General features: G+C 48.6%; 1 protein-coding gene across 10 annotated transcripts in view; it reads right to left on the minus strand.

The window, feature by feature from the left end:
• TMEM178B (transmembrane protein 178B) overlaps positions 1 to 15,974 on the minus strand; it is a 507,816-nt gene that overhangs the window by 84,686 nt on the left and 407,156 nt on the right. Inside the window, exon 4 of one of the 10 annotated variants that reach the window (XR_014833628.1) lies at positions 10,065 to 10,151. The exons of the other annotated variants lie outside the window; for them this stretch is intronic. The gene's annotated coding sequence lies outside the window, so the exon portion shown is untranslated. Of the gene's footprint in view, positions 1 to 10,064; positions 10,152 to 15,974 lie in introns of those variants that run through there. 10 annotated transcript variants of the gene reach the window in all.

Here is a 15,974-nt window from a genome sequence, read left to right on the forward strand (position 1 = left end):
GGCAAGCGGTGTTTGTATCCCTGAGGCCACGTCTGCGGGGCTGCAATACATCTGGGCACATTCCTGGGTTATGACACAGGAATGCCACATTCCCAAGGCAAGTGACAAAAGGGCCTGGCCAATTCAGACGGGTTGGCATCGGCGCTAAGAGAAAGCTTTGGCATCCCCATCACGGAAAACTGAGTTATATCCCTTGGTTTTTACACATCTACAGGGTGGCCACCAGATCTGGAAACTCGGGTGTCAAGGACGGAATTGTGTCCTAAAATTCCTATGTTGAAGTCCTGATAATCCCCCAGTGGTTTTGTTTTGTTTTGTTTTGTTTTTTGTTTTAAAGTATGAGGGAGTAACTTTTTTTTTTTTAATGTATGTATTTATTTATTTTGCTTTTTGGGGCTGCACCCACGGCGTGTGGAGGTTCCCAGGCGAGGGGTTGAATCGGAGCTACAGCTGCCAGCCTACGCCACAGCCACAGCCGTTTTAGAATGTTTTGGCATGGGACGGTATGTGACAATAAGGCTACGAAAGAGGTAATTAAGTTACAACGAGGCTCTTAGGGTGGGCTCTGCTCCAATCTGACTGGTGTCTTTATAAGAGGAGGCGATTAGGACATAAAAGAGACAGCTGCACGCACAGAGGGAAGGCCACACGGAGGAGAGCAGGGTGGGGAGAGAGGCCTCAAAGGAAGCACACAACCCTGCCGATCCCTTGATCTTGGACTTCCAGCCCCAGAGCCACAAGAAGGTGAATTTCTCTTGTTGCAGCCCCCCAGTGTGTGGCATTTTGTTTTGGCAGCCTTAGCTATCTGATACAACAGGTAAATACATAACAACTGGCTTATTAACAGCACATTATAATATGTGATGAAATAATGCTGTGTTTCCAGATTTTAGGGCCATGCTGTACCTAAAACAGGCATCTAAACCCAGCCATAAAAACAATACCTGCTGGGAGTTCCCATCATGACTCAGTGGTAAGGAACCTGACTAGTATTCATGAGGACTCGGGTTCGATCCCTGGCCTTGCTCAGTGGGTTAAGGATCTGGCATTGCCGTGAGCTGTGGTGTAGGTCACAGACATGGCTTGGATCCCGTGTTGCTGTGGCTGTGGTATAGGCCAGCAGCTGTAGCTCCGACTCAACCCTTAGCCTGGGAACTTCCATATGCCTTTTTAGGGGTGTGGCCCTAAAAAGACAAAATAAATAAATAAATAAATAAGCAATAAATAAACAATAAAAAAAAAAAAGCTGTTGGGCACCGTGGGAGTTTCTCTCCATCACATCCCCTCACCCGTGCAGCTACGCTTACTCCCCTCAAGCCACTTATCCTAGGCATGGGTTAGGTTTGATCACAAGATCAGTGGCCCCAGTGATCTCTATACCCAAGATAGAGTCCTTTCAAACTCGGGGAAACATCTGAAGGGCTGAGCCGCTGGGAGAGGGCACCCGTGGGTTCAAACGTTGTGACGGGAATTTACTAAGGTCAAAGCGCCATTGACCGGTCACCTTGACCAGACTCAGCCACGGCCATCCTCTACCCAGTCTGCACAGACAGTTCTCCTTTATGGCCCAACCCAAGCCCTGAATCTCCCAAGAAGCCCCTGCCGAGTGTGCCCCGCACAAGACAATCCACATTTTTCTTTCAGAATCTCTAGAACTTTTTTGTTCATAACAGGCAATTTGACAATCAGTTAGAGGAAATTCTCCTGGTCTCTGTTCCAGCTTGTGCTCAGCTAGACTGTAACTTCCTCCAAGAACAGGTACAGGGGTGGTGCCTCCTCTTGTATGATACACTGTATACACAGCATATCACTGGAGGAAATGGATTTCTAGCCTTTGGAATATTTAAGTGAAAATACGGACTTTGAAGGAGTCCCGGAAAGGAATGAAGGAGTTACTAGGCTGGCTCTCCCATTTTTCTCTCTCCTGAATCATTTTGTGGATGCTAAGGGGTGTGTGCATGTGTGTGTGTGTATGTGTGTGCACGCACGTGTGCCCACACATGTACTCACCTATCTACCTTGTGTTTCATTAGGTACCTTGGATTTCAGGAAGCATTTTTATTTTTACAGAATTCCGGTATCAGAATAATACCCTCTCTGCAGGATTATTTTGAAGAGCGATAATAATAAATATGAAAAGGTTTAGAGAAGTTAAAATCGTGCTCTGTATGGAAGGTATAATATTGGAAATAGAACGCTTTGAGTGAGGGTGAAAAAAAATTGTTCTGGAGAACAAGAAAAATTGTGTTTGTTCCTTTCTTTCTTTTTTTTGTTTTTTTGTTTTTGTTTTTGTTTTTTCTTTTAGGGCCACAGCCTCAGCATATGGAAATTCCCAGGCTAGGGGTTGAATCAGAGTTACAGCTGCCAGCAGGCTACACCACAGCCATAGCAACGCTGGTTCCAAGCCAGGTCTGTGACCTACACCACAGCTCATGGCAACACTGGATCCTTAATCCACTAAGCAAGGCCAGGGATCAAACTCACATCCTCATGGATACCAGTTGGGTTTTTTTTTTTACTACTGAGTCACAATGGCAACTCCCAAGCCTCAGTTTTTGTACCTTCTGTACCTCTTGAGGTTGCTGTGAGATTATATACATACACACGCAAGTCATAGATGGATATGCATCAATACATATAGACACCACACAAATTACATAATTCAAATAATCTCAAAGTAAATCATCTGTTGATGGCCCCATGGCATAAGGAACAGAGCAAATATTTGCTTTTGCTGTAAAGCCTCAAACTATTTGATTGCAAAAATATCTGTGAACTATCCATGATTCTTGTTTCCACGGCCCCCAGTAAAAAAATATCCGCCAGGGGAAGCAACCACTGGCCCAATCCACCTTTGCCCAGCTGTCCTGGGTATATCACGCCTCAAGGAATGAAAAGTTGGGACAATCGGAGGCTGGTGGGCTGTGGTGAGCTATGAGCTTCCCAAACGGGGCAGGAGGAAACAAATCAAGAGTTCGGCATCGCATTTTTCTCAGTGCGAATCTCTGCAGCCTCCGATCCATCTGGGCCTCGGTTCAGAGCTGAGCGAAGAGTGGGATCCAACTGGCTTCTCAACTAAACTGAGAGTGGCGTCTACAGCTGTGCAGAAAGGAACAGTCTCAAGCTGTGAAGAGCGAGCTTCCAAGTGTAGGGCCACTTAGAGGCATGCCATCCTCCTGCCCCTGCTTCTCTTTGCTCTCCTTCTCTTTTGAGGCCACCTCTCTCTGGTGGATGACTACGGTCCACAGAGCGGCTGTGAGAACCTCTAGGGCAGAGGGCAAACTTGCCCCGGGCTTCTTGCTGGAGCCAATTCTTGAAGTAATATAGAACCTCCCACAGTTCATCTCTGAGGCTACAGCCCTCTGGCCTCTAGTCATTCATCTTCCTGGGTAGACACAAGGATTCTGCAGAGAAAGCTGCACCCCATCCCCACGCCCGCCCACCCACCCACCGCGAGAGCGTGAGAGCTCTCCATCTATAAGTAGATCTGTCATTATGTCTGCATTTCTGTCTCAGTTGTCATGAGGCTCTCCTGACCTGCCCAGAGGTCCACCCACTCAGCCTGCACCAGCTTCCTGGGCAAGTGGCTTAGTAGAAAGACAACACCAAGAATCAGAAGATCCAGGTTCTGGTCCCATTCTTTCCCGGGAAGTAGGCAAATCATCTCCTCTCTCTTGGCTGTGATTCCCTCAACCATAAAATGGAAGGGGTTGGGGGGGGGGCACAGTAGGACAGCTCTCTAAGATCCTTCTAATTAAGTGATCCCGTGACTCCAGGTATTGGGACAAAAAAGGTGCTATTCTCTCCAAACTGCTGTCACTTATTGTGTCAAACACGAGCCACCTGGAGAGAAGATACTGCTTCTCACCTTCTGACATGCACAGAAGGGCCGGTGAATGGGAGCATTTTGCTTCATCATCCGACATCCACGTGCATGTGAGGCTCAGCTCTAAACTGCTTTGACTCTAAATGTGGAAGGATTGGGACCCAGCTGTTTAAGTGTCTGGAAGAAATTGGCTCCTGAAAGAAATCTCTCTGGCTTCTGCCCTATCTGATCCAAGCCAACGCCATGTTAATTAGTAGGGGAAGAGGCTTGGGGTGGTAGCCAGAAGATCAGGTGAGCCTGCCACCTGGTTCGGTTTAGGTTTCCATATGCCTGGCACATTTGTCAGCTTGGCCTGGCTTTTCTTTGAAATGAAAACCTGTACCCAAGGGGTTTTTGTAGGCCATCACCTAACCACGGTCACTAAACACACATGTAGTTTTATAGGGAGCAAACACTTACATGTACTATTTATAACATGATAGGCATTGTTCCAAATGCTTTACAAATTGTTATTTTTGACTCCTCAAAGCAATCTCTTGGCATTTAGATGAGGCAAGTAAGACACAGAGAGGTAAAGTACATTGCCCAAGATCACACAGCTGCTACGTACTAGAGCCAGGATTCGAATCCACGCTTTTGTCATCTGTGTTTTCTCTCATTACAACCATTTCACATGCATGTGCACTGTCTCTGGAGCTGACCTGTAGGCTATGTAAGCAGAAAGACTCTTTTCTTCCCTAATAGAACCTTATACACCGTGGTGTTTATGATTTACCAAATAAATGGCGAGGTTGGGAGAAGAGGCCCGATTGTTACCAAATGTTGCCCTGAGGAGGTTCTGGGTGTCCCTCACACTCACGGTTCAATTGAATTACTCCTGCTGCTTTCTCCAGAAAACTAGGAAAAGCTATCACAACCCATGCACAACTTCACCCCTGACTTGTGCTGGGTGGAAGGGTGACTTCCTGCAGGGGGATGTGAGTGTTCCATGGGGAGCAGGATGGTGTGGTTGAGAAAGGAGAGAGAGAGGTAACTCTTTCAATAAGGCTCTTTGTAGCTTATTATCTCTTTGTAGCCTCCCCCGAGGCAGGAACCCAGACCCAGGGGACAGAGTGAACTGGTGGTCGGTGGGTCCAGAGGAGCTGGGTGTGGACCCCACCATCAGAGGGCTCCTCCCCCGAGTCCTATTGGCTCATTCCTGCCGTCTCTCCCTAGCAACCCTTTTAGCTCCACTTTGGGAAATTTGGGGATGATAGCGTTTCACCCTTATTATCTGAATTCAAATTCTGATGAGAAGAGACTCCAGACAGTAGGTAGACAGGATGGGAAATACCAGATTTATTACAGTTAAGGCAAGTATGGCAACGGTGGCTTGGCTCCTGGCCCCCATCAAGCTCAGCAAAACTCCACCCCCACAGGTTGATACGTAGGACGGTTTCCCAAAGGGAATGTTAGGGTCTGCAGAGTAGATGCCCTCACTGGAGAGTGCTTGCTCACAGTGCTGGGCCAGACAAAGAAAACTAGGCCTCCGTTCCGGCAATGAGCCTAGGAACGCTCGCCACCTGCAGGAGCAAAGCAAGGGAAGACCGCCCACACGCGCCAGACCGCCCCAAGCTCCGCCTCCTCTGCCAATCTCACCAATCAGAAAAGTCAGTCAGTCCCCTCCGGTTAAAAGGCGGGCCTTATGAGTAGGGGGCCTGGATGCTCTTCTAACGAGAAGAGGCCTACTTGATGGGCCTAGGTGGGAATGCTGAGAGCGGGTGAGAAGACCACCTCATTTCCCTTGGCCTTGCTAACCCAGGGACCCTGAAAAGCTGTGACCCAGAGGCTTCTGGAGAATGTGATGCCAATGGAACCTGTCTGAAAATGTTAAGAGCTGAATGGGTAGGGAGTATTTTAATTAGTTATTATTTAAAATAAATTGTAACCTGGCAGTGCATGGAATACTTAAGAGGTTCCTAGGTTTCATTAAGGGGACAGTAGGAAGGACACAGCTATTGGCTTTCTACCCAGGGCCAAAATTAGGGGGTAAGATATCATACTAAATTTATATTTTAATTTGACATAAAGCTGTGTAAGCTTTTTTTTTTTTTTAAGATGAAAGGGATTCTTTGCTTCATTCACAACAGAGTTTAGTTACATAAAGATGTATAAAAACAGAGTCTCTTAATGACATGTGAAAACCTAAACTAGAATGAATAAATAAAGACTTGGCATTCTGCTTCTGAAAAGTGGCCAGCTCTAAGTCTAGAAGCAGTTTTATTTGATAAATGGATAATAAAAGCCGTTTGAGGGACAACGAGAAGAACAGGGAAGGTTTACTCCATTCCTCCTTCAGCCTCAATCCTTAGCTCCCCTGCGAGGTTGCTCCTGAGTCTCCAGCAGAGACATCCACAATCCTCTCTGTTAGGCACTGATCACTCTGCCTGGGTGGCCCTTAAGGCAGGGACCGTGTGTGTTCTGGGTGCTATAGCACAATGCCCCACCTAGCAGGCACCCAACCAGTGTTGATGGAATTGAATTTAGTTCATAAACCAGAGAAGTAACAAGTGTGATGGAGTCGTCTCCAACTACTTGAAAGACAATCTGAGGAAGAAAGTACTGACTTCACCTTAAGTTGGCAGCTAAGTGGTGGGACAGAGAGCTCCACGGAAGGGCTCAGTGACTCCCAAGCTACTACAGTAGTAATCAAGGCCCAGTGGCACTCAGGGCATGGAAACATGAATGGGCCACAAGGAGTCGTGCAAAGGGAATACTGGCAGTGTTGATAATGGATAGAAAGGAGTGTGTCGGGGAAGCCAGCAAAGAGAGTGATGACTCTGAGGTGGCCGATGGACACCCATTACTGAGGAAGTCAAGAAAAGCAGCTCATCTCATTGGGTGAAGGAAAAAGATGGTGTCCACAGTGGGCCAGGTGTTTGGCATGTGTGCAGAGAACATAAAGCACATGCAGAGTATACGGAGAGAAAGGACAAGCCTAGTTCAAGGCATGCTTGAGGTTCCAGAAGGGGGAGATGTCCAATGAACAATGAAAAACATGAGGCTGGAGCTCGGAAGAGACTGTTCCACACACAGGTCCCAGACTCATCTGTGCAGACACAAACGTCACTGTGAAGGTGGGTGTTGTTGACAAGAGGATGTGTTTACAGGGAGGAAGCGTGTTGAAGACCACAGATGGAGCAAAGGGAAAAAAAAAAAAAAAAACTAAAAAAAAAAAATGGAAAAGGCACAGAGCATAGGACACATCACGAGTGTATTATCGTGGAAGACCAGAGATGAGAGTTTCAGGAAATATGGAGATAGGTAAATGCGAGGACGTGCAGGAAGAGGAGGTTCAAGGACAGGTAACAGGTGAGCAACTGGAAGTAAGCAGGTCTCCAAGGAAGCAATTTCTGTGACACGGTGGGGACAGAAACCAGACTTCAAGAGGTGACATGGGTTGGCGGCTGAGCTACAGAAGTAGTAAGTAAGGATTATTCTTTCTGCTGAGTTGCAAACATTCCCTTCGGTCCCAAGGCATACGAAAAGAGAAGGGCCTCATTTGCCTATTTCTCTAGGAAATACTCCTTGAACAGAATTGGCCTCATCTTTTCTGCCACCCCAAGAACAACAACCTTCATCCATCACCATGACATGTCTGTGTGGTGTTATCGCTTACCCTGTCAGGTAAGGGTGCTGCTTGAGGATCACAAAGATGTCAACAAGTTATATTATTTGGGAGATACGGCTGCATGGTAATTAAAAACCTGGACTTCAGGAGTTCCCGTCGTAGCTCAGCAGAAACGAATCCGACTAGTATCCATGAGGATGCAGGTTCGATCCCTGGCCCCATTCAGTGGGTTAAGGATCCGGTGTTGCCATGAGCTGTGGTGTAGGTCGCAGACGTGGCTCAGCTCTGGCATTGCTGTAGCAGTGGTGCAGGCCAGGGGTCACAGCTCCAATGCGACTCCTAGCCTGGGAACCTCCATATACCACAGGTGAAGTCCTAAAAAGAAAAAAAAATCCATATACCACAGGTGAAGTCCTAAAAAGAAAAAAAATCCCAGGCTTCAGAGTCAAATAGCTTTGAGTTGGTCTGGGAACTCTGTGACCTTAGGCCAGGTACTTAGAAACTTCCTAAGCAAGATCTAGGAACTGCAAGAAGGGAAGAGCTGGTGATACACTGAGCACACAGGAACAGACGTGGAGGAAGTGCTCGTCTGTGCCAGACACGGCTCTAAGCCCATCATACATCTTGACTCATTGAATTCCCACGACAGCCCTACAAGGCAGGTACCATTCTACAGCATAGTGAAACTGAGGCATTTAAAGGATAAATCTGCCTAAGGTTATGGAGCTTTGATTCTGACCTGACTCCGAGGTTGGCCGTCTCACATCTAGACCTAGTGCAGTAGAAACACTTCTCTGTGTCTCTCCACCTCTCTCCCAGGTTCTACCCGCCCTTTGCTGGGGGGGAGGGCAGAGGAGAGGGCCTCTCTGGGCTGCTGATTCAAATGGAAGCTGGTGGGGAGGCGGCACCTGCCTTCTGGTTCAGTTGTCACGCCTACTTCTTTACCCCACCGGGCCTTCCCCGTACCCTTTTCTGCTCTCCCAAAGGAACAGAGACGAAAGAGGGGGGATCAGGCTGAAGACCTTGGACTAAGGCTCCGCCATGGACTTAACTGCATGGCTCTAAGCTTGCGTCATGGTTCTCTGGGTCTAGTTCCTTATCTACAAAATCAGGGGGTTAATGGCCGCCTTAAGGGCTGCCGGGAAGATGAAAGCAAGTAACGTTTGAACAGCAGCTGCCATTGACACAGCACTGACACTCCAAAAGGTGAGTTCTCGCCTTCTTCTCTGTCCCTTTGGCCTGCCTCCTCCTTGCGGGACTGAAGGTCAAATGGGACCGTACCCTCCCTCTGGAGCTCTGTCACCTGCATCATAATTGACCCATTTTTCTCCTTTTTGGGTGACCAGCACCTTCCTTCCCCAAGGATGATAGATGGAAGGTGTCCTCGTCTTCCTTACAGCTGAAATGATACCTAATTCTTTTGTGGGATTTTTTTTTTTCTTTTGCCTTTTTAAGGTGTCAGTCATTAAAAGGAAAATGGCTCGTTTATCACACTAATTGGTCTGTGTGTCTTACTCTCCTCTAAGAGTGCAGGCAACTCCAAGGCAGGGATGGGTTTTCTTTTTTCTCCGCCACAGCACCTGGTACACAGCAAGTACTTAACTGGTTGTTTATTTAATTAATTAAAAGCATTGGGCAGATTTCAATGGTTCGCTAAGGTGGGGATGGGCTCTCCTCTTGCACAGCCACCTTGGACATCCTTGATGTTTCGGCGGCTTCTGTAGATAGGGTGCCCCCCCACCCCCATCAAGGCATATGGTGTGAGAATGATCTGATAGGAGGAACGTGGACTTGAGATCAGAAGACTTCCAGAATGTCAGGGAGATAAAAGAGCTTGACTCAGGCCCTCATTTTCCAGTTATTTTATATTTTAATCCAAGTCATTACCCATCTGTCCCCAAAGCCCAAGTCCTGTTAGGACAAAGAGGCATGACCACTAGAACCCACTTAAACCTCTAGGGCTGTCTCCCTCTCTCTCTGTCTCTCTTTTTTTTTATGGCCACATCCAGAGCATTCGGAAGTTCCCAGGCCAGGGATCAAACCTGTACCAAACCAGTAACCCAAGCTGCAACAGTGACAGTGCCAGATCCTTAACCCACTGAGCCATGAGACATGCACTCCTCAGGCTGTTTTCTTAAAAGCTCCGCAGTGTAACGCTTGAAGACCTCCCCAGGATCGTTCTCCCAGCAGCAACCCCCAGATGTGCAAGGGCATCAGCACCAGCCCCCTGCACAGTGCAGACAGCAAACAGGTCGGGCTTGCTCCTCCCCATCTCCACCCACAGAGGGCATCATCCACAGTGAGATGCAGGGGTCCTGGGCCCAGGGTGCGCTTGACTGTGCATGGTGGGGGCTGCCTGGCGGTGCCCCACCCCCAGCTCTATGATCTGGGCCACTTCTCCAAGTCAGTTCTGTGGTCCCCAGGGCGAGCTGGGCCCTAACTCCAACTTGTCTGCTGGTAGTGTCCTCTGAGCTATCTTTAAGGTGGCCCTTGTGTCTGGCCTGGGCCATTTTCCTCTGTACCTGGCTTCAATCCCTGTACACACAGTGCATGGCAGCCGTCTAAGTCATGGGGGTGGCAGGGAGCCTCTCGAGGGCAGTGCCCCTCCCCCTTCCCTGGGTGTGGCTCTTTCTTTTGCTTTTTTTTTTTTTTTTTTTTGGCTTTTTAGGGTAGCACCCTCGGCATACGGAGGTTCCCATAGGAGTCAAATCGGAGCTGTAGCCACCAGCCTATGCCAGAGTCACAGCAACTCAGGATCTGAGCCACATCTTCGATTTACACCACAACTCACGGCAAAGTGGGATTCTTAATCCTCTGAGCAAGGCCAGGGATCGAACCTGTGTCCCCGTGGATGCTAGTCAGATTCGTTCCTGCTGAGCCCTGACAGGAACTCCCCCAAGGTGGCTCTTTGTAATGCTCCTTGTCACCTGTCCTCCAACTCTTCTCTGCCCCCAGCCCAGGAGCAGGCAATCCCTCCTCGCTTGTACCAGCTCCTCCCCCTGAATTGTTTCCCGGGAGCAGCTCTGAAGCTCAGTAGCAGGGGGTCCCTGCATTTACTTCCAGAATGAGCATTTTTCTTTGATTTATGACTTGTTTTAAGAGGCAGGAGCTTGCCAGACAAGTTCCCTTGCTCTGAAGCCTGCACACCTCTGCCAGAACATCCTAGAAGAGCCACAGGGAGGGAGGCATTTGAAGTGGCTTCAGAAATTCCCCAAGTTGCCATGGCAATCAAGAGCTGTGCAGTCACCACCACCTTCTGGGTCTTTCTGTTTCCACTGAAAGGGCTGTTGGAGGAATCTCTTGTCAACAACCACCCCAGGAATGGGGACAGTCTTCCAGCTGCCCCACCCCCTTCCCCTGGCTGCCCTTTCCCATCCCATTCTCACTGACGGTCCACTGTCTGGAAGCAAGGGACCCCAATTCTGGGCAGTGGTTTGTACCCCAGGAAAGACATGAAGAGACCTCAGGGCATCAGGGTCCCAGCCTGAGTCTGGACCACATCTGAGCTTGTCTGCGTGGGTAGAGGATGGCCAGGCGGGAATGTATTGAGGCTGTGGCAGAATCACTCATCCTGAGCAAGACCCCAAAATCATCCACCCACACTCAGCCTAGACACCGAACCACAACCACGCCCGACTCTGCTCCTCCTTTACACTCCTGGGTCCCCCCTGCCCACGCAAGTGGTTTGACTGCTTTATGGGAACTTTCCGAAAGATCCATCAACTCTTCCATTTAAAGCATCAATAGACAGTGTGAGCTCTAAGAATGCTTTCCATCCCGCTGTTTCCACTGATCCTGGACATTATCAGTATTCTCACCCAATCTTAATCAAAGACCTGCATAGAAGTAAAGACCTTAAACCAAGCTTCCAATCCTCAATAAATTCTGACCTTAGCTTCCTCCTCTGGGACCCTGCCAGTTTTGCAAGGTGCTATTCTCCCTGATGGCAGGAGACAAGAAACTCAGCCAGCCTACTCTTCCCCACCCCCTTCACCGGCTGTATTCATAGCATATGGAAGTTTCCAGGCCAGGGACTGAATCCAAGCCACAGATGCAGCAACGCCAGGTCCTTTAACCCAATGCGCTCAGACCAGGGATCAAACCCTCAACCCAAGCTGCAGCAGTCAGATTCTTAACCCCCTGTGCCACAGCGGGAACTCCAAACTCAGCCTAGTCTTATTGGTAGGGTGTGTTGGCAATGTTTGGGGAGCCAGCTTTTGATCTGAGAAAAGGGGACACACATTCTGTGTGATTATCCAGCCATCAAAGACGAGAGGTGATTTTAAGCACAGCAGACTCGGCCTGAGTTAGGGAGAAAGGGAGCTGCATGAAGAATAGAGAAAAGCCCTGATTTCTCAAGTTCTCTGGGAGCCCTTGCAGAAAAAGGCTGCAGTGTCCTGGGATCTTGGAGTTTGAGACAATGCTGGAGACAGAGACCACAGCTTCGTGGGCGCATGACCTGAGCAGCTGCGTGTTCACCTTAATGCTCTGCTGTCACCATCTTAAAATTTGCCATCATTTGTATAAGGGGTCCTGTGGTTTCATTTTACACTGGGCCCCAAAATATTATGTAGCTGGTCCTGGTTGGAGGGGAAGGATGCAACCAGAGGGGAAGATGTGGCAGTGCAACAACTTCTGGGGCCAGGTGACAGTCCCCCGACCCTGACGTGGCCACCTCTGACATAGATACCATGCCCCCACTTGCTGGAACCAAGCATGGCAGGTGGAAGAAACCCTGGCTATAGGTACCCCAGAAGGGAGCCGGACCACTGAGAAAGGCCACCCAATATCAAATGATCACCTGAAGGGAGCCAAGAGCAATCTGTGAAATGGACAGAGGGCAGGGCAGCAGCAATCAAACCCAACACGATTCACAATCTGCCCAGCTATGGGCACATCTCCATCTCACTCTGCTCCTGGCACAGTCATCTTCTTGCTCAACATCTTCAGACCCAACAAGCCATCCCAGGTCCCCTGTACTTGTTCTCCTTTTTGCAGGGACTGGACTGATCTTGCCTCAAGTCTTTCCACGCCTCAACACCTCCCTTCATCCAAGCCCTCTGCTCCCTGTTACCACCTCTGAGGAGCCTCCATGCCATCCACTGGCCCTTACCTGCACCCGCATCACTCTCTACCTTCCTCCTGGCTTAGTTTTCCTCCACAGTTCTCATCACCTGATATCGGATCATGTATTTAGGTTACTTGCATCTTGTCTGTTTCTCCAGGTAGAATGTAAGCTTCATGAGGTCTCTATCCGATTCCCTGTGGATTCAAATGCTTAAACTGTGTGTGGCACATAATAGACAATTGATATTGAATGAATGAATGAATGAATGAATGAATAGGCTGGTGATTAGCCAGAAAGACAATTTCATCTGCAAGCAATTTCATCTTCATCATCTTGTGGCGTGTGCATCTTTGCGTGGTGTTGGTGGTGATGGTTTGGGGCTGCTTAATGCAAAGCGTCCCTGAAGGCAGTTGTTTAAAAAAAGAAGCATCTCGGGAGTGAAAATAATAATATCTAGAAATTCATTGAGAACAATGCCAGGCCTTGTTCTAATTCTTTTACATGAGTTAACTCTATGAATTTCTCAACTATGCTTCAAGTGGGTACTATTATTAGTCCGGCGTTACAGGTGAGAAAATAGAAGCGATGCATGAAAGGCAGTAAAGTAACTTTCCCAAGGTCGCATGGCTAGTCCAAGACTCCTTTGGTCGTAGACTAGTTCTCCATGATAAAACCATAGATAGCTCTCCCTTTTAGCTGGATGACTCTACCTCCTGAAGAAGGATGCTAACTCCCAGTCAGGTGGCAGGGAGCGGAACGTGGCTCGTGGGCAAGGGTAGACAGGGACAAAGAAAAGCGGGTTGCTTCTTCCCAAACTGCTCTCCTGATGCCTCATCAACCACCCTCCCTTTCCACCTCCTTCCAGGGTCTGCTCCGTCGTAGCCATTCCCTCTGGGATCGCAGTGCCAAAGCATCCCCCTGCCCTGGAGAAGACGTAGCCCTGTGGCTCTGTTGAGTGCGTGACATGGTCTTCACTGGCCTGATGGGGTTTACAGGGTGAGGGCTGCTCACTATACTACACTATATACTACACTGTGCGCTGTGCACTAGGACCATATACGCTCTACTGTAACAGAGCCAGGACCCACGGGGTGGCAAGGGTACAACTCCTTTGGGGCCCGAAGGTGAAAATGAAGCCCCCCTCCCTAACATTTGGAATGTTGGAGCGATAATTCCTGGCCACTGATTCTACGTGAGACAAACGTGGACGCTACGGCCTCATGCTCCTGACGATGTCCTTCCTCCCCCAAATGTCTTTCTTTTAAATGTCTTCAATTATCAAACGCTAGTAAGTATTCACACAGGCACCTTCCAAAGGCAAAGACGGATCCCAGGCTATGAAGTAGTTTGTGAATCTCTGCTTAGGATTTTGAAATAAAAGGTTGTGAGACACTAAGTCCAGAGGAGAGTTGTGATGTTGTGGTGAAGTCTCCCATGAACCTATGAACGCCCTTCAGCAGGGTAGGCAGGTGAGCTCCCTGCCCTCATGTGGTTACGATGGGTTACAGGCTCTCCTCTGTCTATTAGAGTGGACATTATTCAGGATACACATATAATACTAACTACTTCCATACTACCATTCCCATATAATAGTAATAGCTACTATTTATTGAGGGTTTCTTATAAGCGTGCATCATGTTAAGTCATTGGTTTACTGAATGTATTCTCCTTCCCCAGAAGAGTATTGAACTTATGTGGTCACGCTTCTCTGATCCACGAATCATGCATTGGAGGCACAGTGCCTCCTGGACTTGGAGAAACACAGTCCTAGCCGTGTTTCTAAGTAGAGCTGGAGCCTGGGAGGACAGTGGGGAGGGGCTGATGGGGAAGCCTGGATGTTGTCCTACTTCACAGGATCCTTAAAATCACTTGACAGCCTGAAAGAAACAGTCACCTAGCCAAGACATCTATGCCTTGGTTGGACTTTTCATTTTAGGCTTGTAAGTTTCCAGAATTTCTGGGCCTTGATCAAGGTCTTAATCTATCAGAAGAGGGGTACCTGGGTGTTCACTGCACAGCTGATCTGCTCTCTGGTGAGCTTGGTGGAAGGGGGAGCCATGTGGCATCAGTGGTTAGCAAATTACTGCAATCACTCAAAGTGGATAGCTTGAGCCTCTCTGGGGCATTTTCTTCACTCTGCTGACTGGCTGGGAAGGTGGAAAAGGTTACAATTATCACAGGTAGGAGCAAAAGGATCTTTAATGACTTCCTGTTCCCTTTAGTACCTGTGCCCTCAATTCTGGCCACCGTCTCCTCCACATGACCTTTTGTGCTTTGAGGTGGGAGGAGTGGAAAGGGAGCAGAGTAAGGTCCTGGGACTGGACCCTGCTTAGAGGCACAGAACTGAGCCATGCCAGTGTGGGACGATGTGTGTGTGGCACAGGGGGCCAAGGGGGCTCCTACACGGGAGCTGAAAGCAGAGGCAGCAGGATGGGCTGCAACGTTCCAGGCTGGTGTCGAGGAGGTTCTCTGGCTCCAATTCTGCTACTTGCTAGGCTGGGTGACCTAGGACCGCGGACATAACGCCTTTTGTCTGGAGATACAAGAAGGTCCAACTGGATGGTCTTAAGACTCCTTCCATTTCTAACATTCGAGGAATCCAAGTTAAAGACAGAACGTTCTTCATGGAGTCATGTATAATTCATACCCTACATCTAAAAGGAATTTAAGACAGACCCAGATCAAATAAAGATCAAAAGTGAATAAAGGACCTCATGGCAGGGGAGAAGGTCAGACCAGGAACAGAAGACAGGCCGATTTCTTGAAGAACTGCTGCTCTATCAGAAAAAACAAACAAACAAAAAACAAAACCAAAACACTTTCTCTGTGGCACATAATTCACTTTTCTGATACCTGCACTCAACAGACATTTAAGGCTGCAGACTGTCTTCCAGACACAGGATCCCTTGGTGAACAAGGTTCTGGAGCTCATGGAACTTACATCTAAGTTGGTGGAAGGGAGTGGGGGCCAATGAACAAATGCACCATGTTAAAAACATTGCAGGAGTTCCTGTCGTGGCTCAGTGGTTAACGAGTCCGACCAGGAACCACAAGGTTGCGGGTACGATCCCTGGCCTCACTCAGTGGGTTAAGGGTCTGGCATTGCCGTGAGCTGTGGTGTATGTAGGTTGCAGATGCGGCTGAGATCCCTTGTTGCTGTGGCTGTGACGTAGGCCGGTGGCTACAGCTCCAATTCAACCCCTAGCCTGGGAACCTCCATATGCCATGGGTGTGGCCCTAAAAAGACAAAAAAAAAAAAAAAAAAAAAAAATGCAGATACCTACTTCCCAGAACTTGGTTTCCAGTGTCCTTCTCCAATAAAAGGAACTAGGCTCCTTGGGGAAAATAGCTGCTTCTAAGACTGGAGCATGTTGTGCCAAAACCTAAAGAGGTGCTCACAAAAAGCGAAAGCAAAACTCCTCCTTGGTAGGAGTACGTCGAAAGGGCACAGGGCCCAAGCGAAAGAGCTC

This window comes from Sus scrofa, chromosome 18 (genome assembly GCF_054392235.1).
Source record: "Sus scrofa isolate SSC_HxYL_T2T_F1_AM1 chromosome 18, Sscrofa_HxYL_maternal_Yorkshire_Landrace_v2.0, whole genome shotgun sequence".
NCBI lineage: Eukaryota > Metazoa > Chordata > Mammalia > Artiodactyla > Suidae > Sus > Sus scrofa.